We start from the raw sequence: 15,880 nt of genomic DNA, 5'->3' as shown, positions 1-15,880 counted from the left end.
AATGAATGTAAACATGTCTAACAAATGCTGGAAGTGTAAAAAAAAAAGAAGGCTCTTTTTATCATATGTGGTGGACCTGTGACAAAGCTGTGAGTTTTTGGACAGAAATTCATGAAGAAATGCAAAAAATTCTGAAATGTAATTTTAAGAAAGAACCGGAGATACTACTTCTAGGTCTTAAGATGGAGGAAGTTAATGTAGAAAAAAAGACATTGCTATGGTATTTACTTACCACGGCAAGAATGATTTATGCACAATGCTGGAAACAGGAAAAAATACCAGACAAGTGGGAATGGATACAAAAAGTTCTATATATGGCAGAAATGGATAAAATAACGAAGAAGTTGAATAATAATGAAGATAAAGACTTTTTTGAAGAGTGGAAAGATTTCAAAGAATACTTAGAAAGAAATTGGGACGTTAAAAATACCATACTGTATTTAGAAAATTATTAGGGTTGTAATGTAGAAATTTTTTGAACTGTAAGAAAGAAAGTTACCTTGAAATATAAAAATGTTTGTGGGCAGGGGGAAGCACTGTGGGAAGCCAACCAAAGGCAAGGAAATATAAGAAAGGGATATGAGGATGGAATGTTTTTAAATGTTGAACACGTAATCCAAAATAAAATTGTTTGGGGGAAAAAACAACCAGTGTATGCCTTCAGAACAGGCTATGCCACTGCTCAGTTGCTTTCACTGACAGGGATTTAACTGTACATCTAATGCTGGCCTTGACACGGATGGCCCAGGCTATCTTGGAAGCTAAGCGGGGTTGACCCTGGTTAGTATTTGGATGGGAGACCTCCCAGGGAGCCCAGGGTTGCTATGCTAGAGGCAGGCCCATGGCAAACCACGTCCGAACATCTCTTGCCTTGAAAACCCCACCAGGGTCGCCATAAGTCGGCTGCGACTAGACTTCGAAAAAACCCACTGACAGATTAGGCACTAGTACAGCATTATGGTTGAAAGCATAAGCTATGAGGTTAAGACTCCCTCAGTTCAAATCACAGCTCAGGCATGAGAAGTCACAAGGCAGCGTTAGGTAAGACGCTGCCTCTGACTCTCAGCACTGCGCCTGTAATGCAGGGACTGAAGTAATGGCCTACCTTACACGGGTATTGCGGATTCCAGAGTACAAAGGAACTCGAACATTTATGTCGAAGCTTCATGCTGGGATCTTGGAGACCCCAAGTTCAAATCACCACTCTGCCGGGGGAACTCGCTGGGTGACCATGGGCCAGTCACATGCACTCACCCTTACCTACCTCACAGGGCTGTTGTGGTGAGGATAAAACCAAACAGAGAAGAATGCTGTAAAGTGCTCTGGATCTCCATTGGGGACAAAGGCAAGATACAAATGAAGCAAAAAATATATATATTAAAAAGTGCAGTATCAATATGATCTGCACCACTTCCAACAACTCTGTATTTCTCTAATTTAAACTGTTTCACACTGTGAAGACAGAGTCAGGTGGGCAGCAGTGTTCCCTCTATGGTGAGTTAGTGTGAGCTAGCTCACAATTTTTTAGCCTCCGGCTCACACATTTTTGTCTTAGCTCAGGAAGAAGGGCTCCAGAGCAAACTAATGTATGCAGTAGCCAAATCGCTCGCTCACAATTTTAATGCCAGGAGCTCACAAAGTAGAATTTTTGCACACAAGACTGCACAGCTTAGAGGGAGCATTGGTGGGTAGCCATCTTGGTCTGAAGCAGCAGAACAAAGTTTGAGTCCAGTGCAGGGGTCATTTCGTAGAAAAAAAGGTGCAGGGGCTCATTAGCATAACTCATTAGCATAAGCCACACACCCTGACATCACCAAAAGTGGGTCAGAAGGCAGCACCCACTGCTCAGGCTCCACTGGACTGTTTTGGATTGCTAGCTATTTGCGGGGACAGGAACGTGCAGATCTATCCTCGCAGAGGAGGGAGAGCTGGTACCTGAATAAAACTTGGTCTTAAAGGTGCCACTGGACTGTTTTGGACCGGGGGGAGCTCTGCAGCTTACCTAGCTGCTTCTTGCTCTGACTGAGGGCCGCTGGGAGCAGGGGGTGGGGCTTGTTGCATGTGCTCACCCCCTGGGCTCATTACTGCCGGAGCTCCGCTCCTGTGCGCTCCTGCAGGAAATGACCCCTGGTCCAGTGGCACGTTTAAGACCAACAAAGTTTTATTGTGGGTATAAGCTTATACACAGAATAAAACTTTGTTGGTCTTAAACGTGCCACTGGACTCAAGCTATGCTGTTTTTCACTGTGCAATCCCCACTCATATGTCCAATCAGAACGTCCACACATGCATTTATACCTGTTTTGATCATCAGCACAGCACTAAAGGGACACAGATTTATGTATTTTTTAAAAAACAGTCTGGTAGCCAGGCTTGCATGTCAAAAATGAGAGTATAAAGCGGCAAAATATTTCAGGCATGAACACAGAACCTGGCCATACTGCTCCACAACAACGCTGTCTGCAAACTGCAGCTACCTGGCAGCTTTGCTCGTGAAACATACTGCATCATAACTGAGCAACTGCGCATCTGCAGTATCTATGAGCGGATTCTCTGGGGGAAATATATACATCGCTGCTGCTTCCCGGCAACACCCAGAGAGCATTAGATATTCTTAAAATGCAACACATGTTTCCATGTGTACAGAGATGCCTGGAAGGCAGGAAAAAGGGGCCACGTGGCAACACATGAGCAAGTCCTTCTATCTCACTTGTAAAGCGGACTAGAAGTTTACCTTTTAAAATCACCCTGACCTATACCATCTGGGTTGTTGTAACCAGTGTTCCCTCTAAGCTGAGTTAGTGTGAGCCAGCTCAGGTTTTTTTAGCCTCCGGCTCACACATTTTTGTCTTTGCTCAGGAAGGAGGGCTCCGGAGCAAACTAAGGTAAGCAGCAGCCAAATCGCTCACTCACTGCTTTAATGCCAGTAGCTCACAAAGCAGAGTTTTTGCTCACAAGACTCCACAGCTTAGAGGGAACACTGGTTGTAACCAGGGGTCATTTCCTGCAGGAGCGCACAGGAGCAGAGCGGGCACATGCAACAAGCCCCACCCCCTGCTCCCAGCAGCCCCAGGCCACGAGGAGCACAAGAATCTGCGCGTTCCCCCCCCCCAATAGCTAGCAATCCAAAACAGTCCAGTGGAGCCTGAGCAGGGGGTGGTGGCAGTGGGTGCTGTCTTCTGACTCACTTCCGGTGATATCAGGGGGTGTGGCACATGCAAATAAGTTGTGCTGAGTTATGCTAATGAGCTCCTGGACCTCTTTTTCTACGAAATGACCCCTGGTTGTAACTATTACTTCTACTTAGAAGTAAGGAATTGATGCTTCTGCCTGGTCCATTTTTAAGACACCCTTCCCTCATGGAGCTCAGGGAACCCCATTTCACCCTCACAACCGCCCTGTGAGGCAGGCTGAGAAAGACGGGGGGGGGGACGACAGACTAGCCTCAACCCACCCAGCCCCCCGACCAGCATCCCAGCAGAGTGGGATCCTGGCCAAACACTCTAACCACTTAATTTAACTCTTGCCTCTGAATCTCACAGAGTCTCTGTCCCCCCCCCCCAATCCTTAAACAGGCACTAACTAAAACCCAGACCAATGTTCCCTGTAAGCTGTGGAGTCTTGTGAGCAAAAATTCTACTTTGTGAGCTCCTGGCATTAATTAGTTTGCTCTGGAGCCCTCCTTCCTGAGCTAAGACAAAAATCTGTGAGCCGGAGGCTAAAAAACTGTGAGCTAGCTCACACTAACTCAGCTTAGAGGGAACACTGACCCAGACTATGAATGTAATCCTAAATGGGTCACTACGAATCCTGTGGCTTACCCCCTGGGAACTGTCCTTAGGGTTACATAACCGGTATGTTTTGTTTTCCCCAGGGGAGGGGCTGCTTCGCCCATTTCAAACCCTTCATTCAAATTCCTATTTGTTATTGAAGAAAGATGTGCATTCCACATTTCTTCCTCCGTAGCACGAGAACTAAAACAAGAACTAAAACACCAGAAGGTTTTCTTAAAACACCACCAACAAAGCATGTGGTGGCCACGGATTCCTAATGCAGCACTCGAGATAGGCGATGAATGAAGAATTCCAAATGGACTCTTTCCCCTCTCTTCGTTGTAAAACAACACTTCCTTTCCTCACCCCGCTTCCAAACAAACAAAAGAAAGGTATCGAGGCAGCCAAAGCTTTTCAGGCACTCGCTGCTGTTTATCAACAATCGCAGAAAAGTTGTGAGCCATGAAGCAAACGAAGTTTGACATCTATCGGCTGCGGCGATAAAAAAAGCACAAACATACATTACCCAAGCACATTAACGGTTTAGTCCTCGGTCAGGGGTCAAGGAGCAATTATGCGCTCGCTCTGCTGGGTCCCTCCCCCTTTCACTTCGCCTCCCTGCAAAAACACGCTTCCCTCCGTCTGATCTCCAAATGCCTCTGTGGTACCATAACACGAACTTCGCAATCAGCCAGGAAGCTGCGCACACATCCAGGCACACAGATCTCAGCTACAAAGCTCCCACTGTGCCCTACTGGAAGGCGATCACAGAACAGCCGGGTCTATCGTATTCTCCTCTCATTTCCTCTGTACCCCCACCCCCATATCAACACAGGGTCCCCCTTTTTAAGCACCTCTCACCAGGGCTTGGCAGAAGAACATCAGCGGGGAGTAGTGTGTCAGAACAGGATCTGGGAGACCCGGGTTTGAATCTGGGCTCTGCCACGCAAGCTTACTGGGTGACATTGGGCCTGTCACCTTCTCTCAGCCTAACCTACCTTGCTGAGCTGTTGTGAGGATTAAGTGGAGAAGGAGAACGAAGCCAGCTGCTTTGAGACCCCGCGGGAGACAAAGACGGAATACAAACAAAGAGGACCGCTTCCGATGGACCATGTAGCAAGTGATGGTATTACGGGTTTTGCGCGGAACCCTGGACTAAGTACAATTTGATCTCATCAACAACTTGGCCTGAGTGCACACAGAATCGCCGGGCACAAAACTAGGTGTGCCGTCGACGTTTTCAGAGAACTCTAGTGTGCCCTCTTTGAAGCTTTGCATGTGTGTGTGGACTTCATCACTTTTGATGGCAGACAGCCCATCTCCGTCCTACCAGAAGCGGAATAAAAGTTCTCAGCGCTGAGGGTCCGGCACACAGAAGCCTACCAAGCATTTTAAGAGCTGAACTGAGTACGAAGACAAATTATGTACTTGTTTGGAAAAGAATTCTGTGCTGCCTCTCCAGGGAACCTGCCCAACAACAACCAAACGTGATAAAAACAGAAAACATTACAAAAGAGATTAAAATCCACCACTAAAAAGAACACATAAAACATAAAGCAGCTTAAAAATGGGTCTTAACTTCATCGACACCGCAAACAAACTTATTTTCAACTCTAGAAAGCTCGTGTCCTCAAACTCTCGTGGGTCTCTAAGGTGCTAAAGTAAAGGTAAAGGTTTCCCTTGCTCGAAAGCCAGTCGAATCCAACTCTAGGGGTGGTGCATCTCCGTTTCCAAGCCAAAGAGCCAGCGCTGTCCGAAGACTTCTCTGTGGTCATGTGGCCAGCATGACTAAACACTGAGGCGCAGAGAACGCTGTTACCTGCCCCTATTTTATTTGCAACTTCTTGATTTTGAATGGCTAGGTTGGCAGGAGCTGGGGCCAGAGACGGGAGCTCCGTCATGCGGCACCCGGGTCTCGAACTGCCGAACTGCAGCTCAGCGTCTTAGCCTCTGAGCCGCCGTGGCTCCTCTACTGCAGACTGACATGGCTGCCCTATGAAATCATTTTTAACTGGTAATCTAAAGAGAGCCAACAGCCCATTTTCTCCATATGCCATTATATAAGGGAGGGGTGTGTGTGTGTCTGATTATTAGGCCCCCTCCCAACCATCTTATCCTCCCTTCTCCAGGAAGGTCCCCCCCCCCAAAGAGGCTTCCATGATGCAACCTCCTCACCGAGGGGGTGGAAACAAAGGCACGCTCTCTGTGCCGAGTCCCCGGTCAAAGCTCCTCATGTTGCCAAGGGCCCTGGGCGAAGCAGGCGATCGGCAGACCTGGCCGGCCCCCTTCCGTCAGCTCTTCCAGCTCGAACAACACAAGGCGCCGGCAGCCAAGTGGAATTTGCTCCTCCCCGTCAGCAGGGAACCTTGGGAACAGGAGGCAGGCTCTACCTGCAGTCAGGCTAGGAGCTCCGGTACCCCATGCAGTGGAGAAGGAAAACAACCGGCAGAACTGACAGGGCTTCTTCCCTTCCCACCTTCCCCCAGGAGGACCTCGCTGCCCCCCATGTCCTGCGAAAGAGATGGAAGCAGCAACGGAAATGTGGGGAGGGGGGGAGCCCTTAACAGCCAAGCCTCTCCAAATCTTTCAAGGGATGTTGGGAGCCCTTTCCCTCTTTTCGGCATAGCTCACCAGCTGGGTAGAGAAGCACGCCTTTTCAGGGAAGAGGGGGGAAAGGAGGGAATGGGAGGGGGAACATTGGTATGTGTGACACTTCTATTGTATCCTTCACGCTGGTCATCTGAGAGCCAGTTTGGTGTCGTGGTTAAGTGCGCAGACTCTAATCTGGGAGAACCGGGTTTTGATTCCCCACTCCTCCGCTTGCACCTGGCTTGATGACCTTGGGCAAGCCGTAGTTCTGATAAGAGCTGTCCTTGAAAAAGAGCAGTTTCTGTCAGAGCTCTCTCAGCCCCACCTGCCTCACTGGGGAGGGGAAGTTGTGGGGAGGGGAAGGCGTTCGTAAGCCGCTCTGAGGCTCCTTCAGGTAGTGACGGGCTGGGTATAAATCCAATCTCTTCTTCTTCATCTGCCTGGTCTGCCTTCAACCCCTGCCTATAGTGGCCGACTCTGGCTGGTGGCGGTGGGGATTCCTAGAGAGTTGATGGCGGTGCCTGGGGTGATGCAGTTCGGGGGGGGGGGTTTCCCTCAGTGGGTCTTCCAGTTCTCCCATTCTGGGTATGGTATATTCTATGGTATACCATAGACGCCTCCTCCAACGCTACCATTTCCTCCAGGGGAATGGACCTCTATGTCTGGAGATCAAGCAGCAATTCTGGGGAAAGCTCCAACTTGAGGCTGGCAATTTTAGTTACTGAGAAGAGTAGAGGAAGCTTGCCACCCCCACCCCTCCCTGCAATATCCATTTCAGTTATCAGGAGGTAGAAGAGATGGCCGTTGCCTGTGTCTCTCTGCCAGAACTCAGTGAAGAAGTCACACCGAGGCAAAATGAAGAGGAAGTAACGAATTGGTGTGGAGGGAAACAGAATCTTCAATAGCTATACAACCCCCACCGCTTCGTCAGGGGGAGCCTTTCAGATTCTTTTGTTTCATTCCCGTGCATACACTAGAAGAGGAGGAGATTGGATTTATACCCCACCCTTCACTGCCAGAAGGAGTCTCAGAGTGGTTTACAATCTCCTGTCCCCTCCCCCCCACACAACAACCTGTGAGGTAGGTGGGGCTGATTTCTCCTAAGAACTGCCCTCGAGAACAGCTCTCTTTTCCTTTCCCCACCCCACAACAGATACACTGTGAGGTAGGTGGGGCTGAGAAAGCTCTTTCAAGACTGTCCTTGAGAGAACAGCTCCAAGAGAACTTGTGACTGACTCAAGGTCACACCAGCTGGCTGCATGTGGAGGACTGGGGAATCAAACCCGGTTCTCCCAGATTAGAGCCCGTGCTCCAAACCACCATACCAAACTAAAACTAAGCTGCATGTGAAACACTTGGGGGTTGCATAATTACTAAAGACTCTATTTCTCTCTGCGCCGATTTGTTTCTTCACCTTCGTCTCTGCCTGAACTGCCACGAAGAAGATGGATTGGGACATGCTGTTTCTAGCTGTTGAAGCCATGGGGTCGGGCTTCCCTTCTCCAGAGTAAACAGAAATGGGGGGAGGGGATTTTGAAGTATATGCAGTTCTTATTTTTCTATCAAACCTAAATGTATTTTACAGCTGAAACACAATATGCAGCATTTATAACTCCCGGTATATAAAAAGTTGTGCTCTTGGGCACATTTGTGAAGTTTTCTGTAAGCAAAGCTGTGATGCCCTGTACTACAGCAAGATAGCTGCAAAGTGCTGTACCGTTTTCTAGCTCAAGTATCTTCGCTTTCTGCCATGTAAGAAGTAGGAAAATACAAAAACTCTAAACAGAAACTGTGTAGTATACTAAAGGAAGTACAGTACTTACTCGTGCACGATCATGCAAGATTCCAGGCTACTCAAAAAAGAGGGAGTTTTCTTACATTTGCACACAAGCTAGTTATGACCAGTAAGAAACTGTTTTTGGCATACAGCATTTTCAGAAAGTGGAGGAATTAATTATTGCAACACTGCCTGCGGGTAAGTTAAACTTCATCCTGCTCATCCTCTAATGTGATTTATGCCATCATGTGTCAGCAGTGCCCTTCCACCCTCTACACTGGACAAACAAGCCAGTCCCTACAGCAAAGGATAACTGGACACAAGTCTGACATTTAGAAATCACAACATTCAAAACCAGTGGAGGAACATTTTTTAGTGTTGTGGTTTCTAATGTCAGACTTTTCCCCATTCTGCACAGCTAAGTGTGGTGCCTTCCATGAAGATAAGTCAAGGTTCAAAGACCAGTGGGGGGACATTTTAACCTTCCAGGACACTCGGCTGCATTACATTTTTCTTACAAAGGAATTTCAAAGGGGGATTAGAAAGACAGATTCCTGAACCGCAACTGATAGTGAAGCTCAAGACAATGCAGCCTCCTTGAATCGAGACCTCAGTTTCCTGTCTTGATTACCAATGCTGGTTTCTCCACGCCTACAACCCCTCTGCATATCACACCGAACCCAATCACAATCACGCCTGCTACTGGCATTTACCTGCTATTGTCATTCGGCATCTGAAATCACGCCACTCTCCAGACAGACAGACTCATATTCTAGCTGTATCTGAAGAAGCTCCTACCCTGCCACAAATTTTGTTAGTCTTTAAGACACTGCTGGACTCTTGTTCTTTTCTACTGCTACAGACAGACTAACACGGGCACCCATCTTGACCCTTCATCCTAAAAATGTATTCCAAACCAGAAAATATTACAGTTTTTGTAGTGCACCACAAAATTTCCAAACACTGACAAAGTCTTCATAGAAGCACACATCCCCCCGCCAACACACTTCCAAGCCCACTGCCCTTCACACCTGTATCCCAACATTTATTTATTTAGACTTATCTCCCCCCCCCCCCTGCAAGCAGGCTCAGGGCAGATCACGTTTTACACAATCATTAAAACAGAGGAAGAAGAGGAAGAGGAGGAGATTGGATTTACACCCTGCCCAAGGTAGTCTCAGAGTGGCTTACAAACTCCTTTCCCTTCCCCTCCCCACAACAGACAACCTGTGAGGTAGGCGGGGCTGAAAGAGCTCTGACAGAAACTGCTCTTTTTCAAGAACAGCTCTGACAGCACTATGGCTTGCCCAAGGTCATCCAGCAGTAGAGTGGGGAATCAAACCTGGTGGAGTGGAGGAGTGGGGAATCAAACCCGGTTCTCCCAGATTAGAGTCTGTGCACTTAACCACTACTCCTTAACCACTACCACTAGTTAAAACAATCAAAACAAAAAGGCACAATAATTTAAGACAGGTAACATCATAACTAGAAAGGTGAAAGAGATGGGCTTGGAGAGGACTAATGTCAGGAGTTCTGCAATCCCTTTCACAGGAGTGAGAAAATATTCCTAGTACATTGTGTCTGTAGATATTACAGGGGAAGGAAGAGTTTCCCTTGAAGGTAGGGGAAGGGTTGAAAAATGCTCAGCCAAAGTGATGCAATAAGTAAGCAACACATAGATCCTACAGATCCTGCACTGCCTTTCTTCTTTTAAACAACCCAGAACATTCTACTTACGCATCTGTACTTTTATTACCAATGACAAACAGTCTAAAAGAATTACTAACACACCTGGTGCCCACAGTAAGAGGGTAAGTGACACGAACTCATACCGTGGGAGGCAGGGCAGACCATCTGGACGCGTTTCAGAAACACTGTTTAAGAACCTCCTGCTTTTTATTCATCAGCATTCAGCCAGCAGGACTGAAAAGGATTTTGAACTTTTCCCCATTTCTTCTGTCTTTTTGGTCTGATCCTAGAAATCTTACTGAACTTTCAAAAGATGGTTTTGAAAGAAAACGACTTGTTCAACTAACTCATCCTGTATTAGGGCTGGGACAGGCTACACATTTTTAAAGTGAGGACAAAAAGAAAAAAGTGCAGATGACAAGGTATCTTGCAACTTGTATATACAACAAAAAACACGGAGTTTAGGCTTATCAACAACTATTCGCTGCAACACGTGATTAGGACACTTCCGTGACTAGAATCAGCGTACCTCTCAATGTCAGGGTAAGACCTTTGTGCCTTGGTTAAAGTTTCCCAAAGACATCTCTAACTCATGACCAATGTTCCCTCTAAGCTGTGGAGTCTTGTGAGCAGAAATTCTACTTTGTGAGCGACTGGCATTAAAGTCATGAGCGAGCGATTTGGCTCCTGCATAAATTACTTTGCTCTGGAGCCCTCCTCCCTGAGCTGAGACAGAAATGTGTGAGCTGGAGGCTAAAAAACTGTGAGCTAGCTCACACTAACTCAGCTTAGAGGGAACACTGCTCATGACTGGGGAAAGAGAATGCTGCCATAGAGTCAGTGTTAAGGCCAATCCAGTAGGGAAGACCTAAATATTTATACAAAGGATTTTTTAAAATCCTGGAGGAGAAGCCTAGCAACGGCTTTCGAGATAGCATAATGGAACCTCTCACAGGCAGTATATTTTTGAATACTGCAAGTTGGAGGGAAAAACAGTAGACAGATGTCACCTTCTTGCCCCATCTGGGAGGTTCTAAAGACGCCTGGCTGGTTGTTGTACAACAAGAGTGCTGAACTAAAAGATCCCTGGTCTTACATTAAGTTCTATTCCCCCTCAACAAAAAAAGGTTTCTCTCACTGGAAGCCTCAGTGTCTGGCACTCCAGGGGACAGCATCCAAAACGAACTGGGGGGCACTTGGCTTCAAGATGCTACACCAAGAAATTTACTTATTTTATTCCACAGGATGACCAACCTCAAGGAAGTTCGATCCTCACACCAGGCCTGTGAAATACAATATGCTGAGAAAGAATGACGGGCCCAAGGTCATCCAGCAAGTTTCATAGCAGGGTGGGGATGCGAACGCAAGTCTCCCAGATCTTAGTCTGACATTCCAACTACCACATCCCTCACACTGCAAACAGGCACAAACCAAAAAACTGTGCTGTGTCCTTTTTCCCCAGTGAGAACGATAGTAGAGCCCATTCAGAGCGCATCATTCAAATTTGTATTTGCTGTTATATTCCAAGTTTCTGCCTCTGTTATCAGAATCAAAGATCTAGCACACAGAGATTATGGACTTCTGATAAGGAAATCAGGAACCTGGGTGTTTCAAGGCCTAATCCAACACTTTAAGAACATAAGAGAAGCCAATGTTGGATCAGGCCAATGGCCCATCCAGTCCAACACTCTGTCACACAGTGGCCAAAAATACCAGGTGCCATCAGGAGGTCCAGCAGTGGGGCCAGGACACTAGAAGCCCTCCCACTGTTGCCCCCCTCCCAAGCACCAAGAATACAGAGCATCCCTTGCCCCAGACTGAGAGTTCCTATCTATACCTTATGGCTAACAGCCACTGATGGACTTCTGCTTCATATGCTTATCCAGTTCCCTCTTGAAGCTGTCCATGCTTGTAGCCGCCACCACCTCCTGTGGCAGTGAATTCCATGTGTTAATTGCTCTTCGGGTGAAGAAGGACTTCCTTTCATCTGTTCTAACCCGACTGCCCAGCAATTTCATTGAGTGCCCATAAGTTCTTGTATCCTTTACGGTATTGTAAGTTGCTGCCCCAGGTAACAGTGGCTTATATTAGCCTGTGTTTTTGCAAATGCAATGGCTTTAAGGTATCTTTTCTCTAAAAAAAAACCCCTAAGAGTATGTTGAGTGATCACAGCTTTCAGAAATGTGGTAAAACAAACTACAGAAATGTGGTAAAACAAATCTGGAAGCGCGCCATCTAATGTGTTGTACTGTATGCACTTTAGTAGAAACCGTTAATTTATGTTTTAAAGTACTTACTATGATATTTTATAGAGTTTTAAGTCATATGTACCGTATGTCAACTAGGTACACTGTACCGCAGTGTTAGCCGCCCTGAGCCCGCTTGCGGGATGGGCACAGCATCCTGGAAGCCCAAGTTCAAATCTACAAATCCCATTAATGCTCACTGGGTAGGGTTGCCAACCTCCAGGTTGAAGCCCCTCCCCTCCTCAAACCCCACACTCTTCAGGCTCCTCCCCAATATCTCCAGGTTTTCCCCCTGGGTGGTCTTGAGCCAGCCACTTTCTCTCTCTGTCTGACCTACCTTCCAGGGTTAGTTTTGCCAAGATTAAATAGCATTAGGGAGAACAATGTCATTAGCCACTTTGGATCCCTACTGGGGACAAAAAGCAGGCCTTATAATAGCTAAATGCATTGCCTAGCCTACCCGGCAGGGCTATTGCAAGCAATGCTCCCTCCAAGCTATGTAGTCTGGTGAGCAAAAATTCTACTTTGAGAGCTCCTGGCATTAAAGTTGTGGTCGAGCAATCTGGCTACTGCATAAATTAGCTTGCTCTGGAGCCATCCTTCCTGAGCGAAGACAAAAATGTGTGAGGGAAAGGTTTCCCTTGCTCCAAAGCCAGTTGAATCCGACTCTAAGGGATCTGGTGCTCATCCCCGTTTCCAAGCCGAAGAGCCAGCGCTGTCCGAAGACGTTTCCGTGGTCATGTGGCCGGTATGACTCCACGCCAAGGCACACGGAACGCTGTCACCTAACCGCCAAAGCGGTACCTCTTTATCTACTTGCGATTTCTTGCTTTCGACGGGCTAGGTTTGGCAGGAGCTGGGGCCATTAGACGGGAGCTCACTCCGTCACGCGGCACTCAGGTCTGGGACTGCTGAACTACCAACCTTCTGGTCTGCAGCTTCGGCCTCTTAACCACTTTTTTTTAAACCTTTTTATTGAATTTCTACAGGTTTTATAAAGCAGAAACAGTGTTTACACAGGTATAATAACAAGAACATTAACACTAGCATAGACTATGAGAGGTGAATAACAACACTGCCTAACTTAAGAAGGAAAAAGAAAGAGAACAAGAAAAAACTCCAAATCTAATACCTACACGCGCCAATAGCAGTAGTTCCCAGAGCTTACAAAAGCATTACCTCAGTATTATGCAAGGCCCATTTTTCACAAATCATCTTATCCGCTTCTACCTTTTCTAAGAAAGGAAACCACTTGTCCATTGGGTCTAAGATTAACCTCATCATTACTGTTCTATCTGTATAAACCGCAAACTTTTCTAAGGTAAAATAATCCCAAACTTTGCTTTAACCACTGGTCTAGTGCGGGGGGCTTTTGAGCCACCACAGCCGGAGGCTAAAAAACTGTGAGCCAGCTCACACTGATTCGGCTTAGAGGGAACACCGACTGTAAGGACAAAAGGCAGGACCGCGCGTGCTTCTTTGGAGAGAAACAGAAGACTGACGTCCCAGCACGCGCGCCCCCCCCCCCCGGGACTCCCCCCCACTCACCTTCCCTTCCCAGCCACGTGCGTGTTGGCGGTCTGCCCCCGTCCACCGGCCAGTACCTGCATCACCTGCGCTTTTGATTGCAGGCCCATTTGCCGCCCTTCCCCGGCAATGCAAACGGGAGAGGAGCCGCTAAGGCGGCGGGCCGGGAAGGCCAGCGGGGGCCTCCGCAAACGCCACAACCTCCCCCCTACCGAAGCGGCGCCAGCGACGCTTCCTACTAAGGACGCGCAAGGAACCCTGGGGAGGAGAGGCCGTGCAGAGTCCCTCCCGCCGCTACTTCCGGTCTGGAGCGGAACCAGTAGGCCGCCTCCTCGCGAAAGGATCGCAAAGGGTAATAGAGACGTGAAGGGATAGAGCGGTCTGTCCGAGGAGCGGGTCTCGGAGGGGCTGTGCTGTGAAGCCCGCTGCGGCGGAATAAACATAGGCGCCGTGTTCCCTCTAAGCTGAGTTGGTGTGAGCCGGCTCACCGTTCTTTAGCCTCCGGCTCACACATTTCTGCCTTAGCTCAGGAGGAGAGCAAAGTAATTTATGCGGTGGCCAAATCGCTCACTCACAATTTTAATGCCAGGAGCTCACAAAGTAGGATTTTTGCTCACAAGACTCCACAGCTTAGAGGGAACATTGCATAGGAGTCCAGTAGAACAAAACTTAAGTCTAGTGGCACCTTGAAGACCAACAAAGTTTTATTCTGGGGATAAGCTTTCGTGTGCAATGTATCTGAAGAGGTGTGCCCCCGCAGGGAAGCTGATACCCAGAATAAAATTGTGATTGTTCTAAAGATGCCGCTGGACTCGAACTTTATTGTGCTCCTTCAACACGGCTCTGGACTTCCTGCACTTCATGCCGTTTTGTTTTCATATCTCTTTCTAAAGAAATGCCTCATGAATGCCCATGAGAGCGAGTTTGGTGTAGTGGTTAAGTGCGCGGACTCTAATCTGGGAGAACCGGGTTTGATTCCTCACTCCTCCACATGCAGCTGCTGGTGTGACCTTGGGTCACTCACAAGTTCTCTTGGAGCTCTTCTCTCAAGGACAGTCTTGAAAGAGCTTTCTCAGCCCCACCTACCTTACAGTGTATCTGTTGTGGGGTGGGGAAAGGAAAAGAGATTTTAAGATGCTCTGAGACTCCTTCAGATAGTGAAGGGCGGGGGTATAAATCCAATCTCTTCTACTGCCTCAGATAAAATGGCCTCTTTAGTCCATGACAGCTGATGCAAGAATACAATTTTGCTACCCTTGAAAGTACTGGGGGACTCCTGTTTATTATCTAAAATGGGAGTCCAGCGACATCTTAAAGATCAAGAACATTTATTTCCTGTGTGTCCTTTTGTGATTCAGAGCTTACTGTGGAAAAAAGGCTGTCAGTCATTAAGGTAAAACAAGTCTAGTGGCATATCTTCATCATCATAATTTTCATTTATAGCCCGACTTTATCTCTGAGACTTAAAGCAGACTACAAAAAAATGAGAAGCAATTCAGTCAGCTTCAAGACTAAGAATGTTTGTTGCAATATGAGCTTTCCTGAGTGATCATGGTCCACTTCTTCAGATAGATCTGTAAAGGGAAAGCTTTGAAGGAAAAGAAGTTTGAGTCCATCTCAGACGGCGTGTGTGGCCATTTCACCACGTGGTCATGCAAAGCTACCGAGCTTCGCTCTCAGTAACAATGGGACAAGCGGATCCTAGCCGGCACCTATTGGCAGGCTAGGCTCCTGGCCGAGAGCCTATGGAACTCTCGGCCACTGTAAATAGCCAACCACTTGTGTGTGGGTGTGTTTGGGGGTGCAGGGTTGTGCATATATAAACCAGCCTGTGAGCTGGTTACTCTCGTCTTGTTCTGAGCTGAAATAAAGTATGAGAGCTGAAATCACTAGTAACTCTCAGTACTTTTCACTGGCGACGAAGGTGGAATTCTAACTCCCAGGAACAATGACCCAGACGAAGATTTGAGCACTGCGCTGACACTGCTGCAAGCCGCTCCGCTTCGCACCCTGGTTCTCCGGTAGCCGCTCACCGCTCTGCTCCTCGCTCCATACCTTGCCCTGCTGACCCCGAGAGCAGCAGCGCTTCCTGCCTCACTCCAGCCGCCGCTGTTCCCGAGCTACCCTCACCACGGGTAGCGGTACGATGGCGACCTCCCAGGAAAGCATTGCCGCTTTTGACATCTCCTGCCCCGCACAGTGGGAGACCTGGCTCGAGATCCTGGAGAGCTACTTCAACTGCCACAGCATCGTAGACCCGGGCAAGAAAAAAGCCCATC

At 47.8% G+C, this 15,880-nt stretch overlaps 1 protein-coding gene across 2 annotated transcripts in view; it reads right to left on the bottom strand.

Moving 5' to 3' along the window:
- The window catches only part of LOC107109641 (solute carrier family 25 member 39-like), a 54,206-nt gene extending 40,358 nt beyond the window's left edge, over positions 1-13,848 (bottom strand). For both annotated transcript variants that reach the window (XM_015410313.1, XM_015410314.1), the window contains exon 1: positions 13,623-13,848. The gene's annotated coding sequence lies outside the window, so the exon portion shown is untranslated. The remainder of the gene's footprint in view (positions 1-13,622) is intronic.
- Between the last annotated feature and the right edge of the window lie 2,032 nt (positions 13,849-15,880).

This window comes from Gekko japonicus, unplaced genomic scaffold, assembly GCF_001447785.1.
Source record: "Gekko japonicus isolate JY-2015 unplaced genomic scaffold, Gekko_japonicus_V1.1 scaffold1360, whole genome shotgun sequence".
Taxonomy (NCBI): domain Eukaryota; kingdom Metazoa; phylum Chordata; class Lepidosauria; order Squamata; family Gekkonidae; genus Gekko; species Gekko japonicus.
The sequence above is the reverse complement of the archived record's forward strand: the minus strand, read 5'-3'. Positions and strand labels throughout refer to the sequence as shown.